Raw genomic sequence first — 2661 nt, forward strand, 5'->3', positions numbered from 1 at the left:
ACTCAAACATGTCCAGTATACACAACTCAGGCACTGCGGAAAGATCAAACTCAGGAAACCCTTAGCTAAAAGGCGACCGCCAAAATGAGAAGTGTCGAAATTGGACTTCATAGTCGGTAGCACTCATTGTCTCATGGTCTAGCTTGTTATTTCAGATTTAACTGATAGATTTCCCTTGTTTTTTTGACCTGTTAGTGGCAGTACCACATAGAGCGATATATGTGGTCCGTGTTCTTACAGGAAGGCTCACCTGAAAGCTGGTCGCTAAACATGTTGGGCCTAGCTAACCACAGAAATAGCTCAAATAACTGCAAGGCTGATCTGACTCCGTAGGTCTAGAAAACCAGAAGCATATAACCCCGGAGCGATTAGGTCTGTCGCAAAGCTGGGTTTCATTAGCGCGCGAGATTAGCCAATCAGAATTTACTTCCTAATATGGATACACGCGACCATTGCGTGAGCCTCGCGCGAGTGCTCAGGGAAAAGCTACATCGCGTTGTAAACAATGTCATCGGTGCGCTGCAAAAGAAAATTGCAGTTTGTTGAGGTCAAGTTTGACCAAAGTGGGACCCTTATTCAATCTAAACGCCCTAGAGTGACTGCGACCGAAAGTCCCAAATGCAACTTCGCGAAGTTAGGAAGTTCACGTAACGATGCGAGCGCAAATGCTCAAGAAAATTTGTCACTCCGGCAGCGAGGATATTGTTTTATCGCTCCGCGACCAGTCCAGCTGTGTGCAGAAAATTACCAAAAGACGAGTAATAACCCTGTAAATGGCCTTCAGTCGGACACTTCGAACATAACGGGGAAAGAAACGCCAATAAAGTCAAGCTACACAACATCCACTACGCCGATCCATTCCGATGTCGGCGATAATTGGATTCAGCGAGCTAAAAAAGTTGTTTCTGCCAAAGCTCCAGGATTTCAATTCACATTGTGGAAGGCTGGCCACGGTGAAGTATGTATGGTGTCAAAAGCTGACTTGTCTGGGTACGATCCAAACTTGTTAGCGAATGGTTGTGCTCCAGTGTGTTTACATGTTTCCTCGGACGGGAACTACGCCATTAAAGTACTCTTTCGTGAAGCATTTAAAGGCGCACTTAAGGATGAAGGTGATTTGACCTCTCTCCTTGACATTATGAACAGCTACAAAATTTGTCCTGGCCTGAAATCGCCATCAGAGGTCAACTCGGATTTGAAACGGACATGGGGATTCCCTTTCCAAAGAGTCGACAGCCATAAATGTTTACTGCTACATCTACCTGGCAACAAAAAGCAAGTACCTGGCTCTGCACTCTTGATGTATGTACAGATTGCAAGAAACTTTACTGGAAACTGAGTAATATCGCGAAGAAACGTCGAAGTAACGGAAGAAATCGTGTGCAGAAGTCTTCAACGTGTAATTGGAAGTTCGTAAGTCCGAAAAGTGCAAAGAAAAGAGTGCGTAATCTAACGGCGGATGCGCGACGACTAACGAAGGAAGTCGAAAGACTGAGGAAAAAACTTGACGTTTCTCTCTCTCCTGAGTTGTCTAGTGAGATGAGGCAAATTACGTCCAAAATAAGTTCACAGTATCACGAATGTTTGGACGATATTTTCGAGGAAGCGGAAAAGAAAACGAAAGGAAAGGGCGGACTGATGAAAGAAATGTGGAAGCAGGATGTGGACGACAGAAAGGCCTTTTGGAAAGATCAGTGTCGAAACGTAAGGCGTCAAAAATTTGATTTTCCTGTAAGTGTGAAATTTTTAAAATTAACCTCTCTGAAAATCTCGGTATTTTGCTTTTGGGAACAAACTGTTTTATCATTTTCTCTTTTATCAGTTCTTATATATTTACTTAATCAGAATTGTTACATGTACATCCGCTTGCGTTACAAAATATTGTTATGTAAAATAAATTTTGCCTCCTAGAATTTCAGTCAACCTTGCTCTGCTCAGAGTTTAAGATAATTTCTTATCGTCATATTTCTGACCGCTTGTTTAAAAGGAGCCACTGCAAGTAACACTTTGATAACAGTTAAATTTAGGCCTGTATGCTTTGGTCACGCAATAACAAAAGAAAAAAAACATGAATTGTTTACAAAGTGAAAATTTGAAGAAATAGCTCCGGGAAATAGCTGTCATAAATGGCAACCCGTAAACCACTTTTTCAGCTTTTGTTCAATCTAAGCGATCCTATTTTTTTCTTCATTTAAATTAGGAAAGGGAAGAACTGGTAATAGATGGTCTGCAATAACATACAGGATTGCACTGGCGGTGTTCACCCGCAGTCCAGCAGCATATGAAGCACTAAAAAGCTATCACATTTTGAACCTGCCATCAGTGTCTTCATTAAAGCAGTTCACTTCTGCAAACACCCAAGCGGCTGGTTTAAACCTCCCACATCTGCATGATGCAAAATTAACATATGCTGCATACAAAGTGGAAAGGAAAGACCAGGGTTTTCCCGAGCCTAAGGATACAGGTGTACTTGTTTTTGATGAGGTGAAAGTGGTGATGAAAGTCCACTGGAATAGTGCAAACAATGGGTAAGACTGTTTTTTAACCATCAAACGAGTAGCATGGTAAAATCTGATCAGTTTATTAGCTTTCAATATATAAACGGAATAATTCTGGAGGAGCATAAAGGCATTAAGGGACTATATCACATGTTGGCTCTTG

At 41.8% G+C, this 2661-nt stretch overlaps 1 pseudogene across 1 annotated transcript in view; it reads left to right on the forward strand.

Moving 5' to 3' along the window:
- The first annotated feature begins 505 nt into the window (after positions 1-505).
- LOC146468017 (uncharacterized) overlaps positions 506-2661 on the forward strand; it is a 10507-nt pseudogene continuing 8351 nt past the window's right edge. Inside the window, exons 1-2 of the transcript XR_014867611.1 lie at positions 506-1112; positions 2171-2528. The product of XR_014867611.1 is annotated as an uncharacterized LOC146468017 (transcript). The remainder of the gene's footprint in view (positions 1113-2170; positions 2529-2661) is intronic.

The sequence above is a fragment of the Pavona decussata genome, unplaced genomic scaffold (assembly GCF_977016875.1).
Source record: "Pavona decussata unplaced genomic scaffold, jaPavDecu1.1 SCAFFOLD_133, whole genome shotgun sequence".
Lineage (NCBI taxonomy): Eukaryota > Metazoa > Cnidaria > Anthozoa > Scleractinia > Agariciidae > Pavona > Pavona decussata.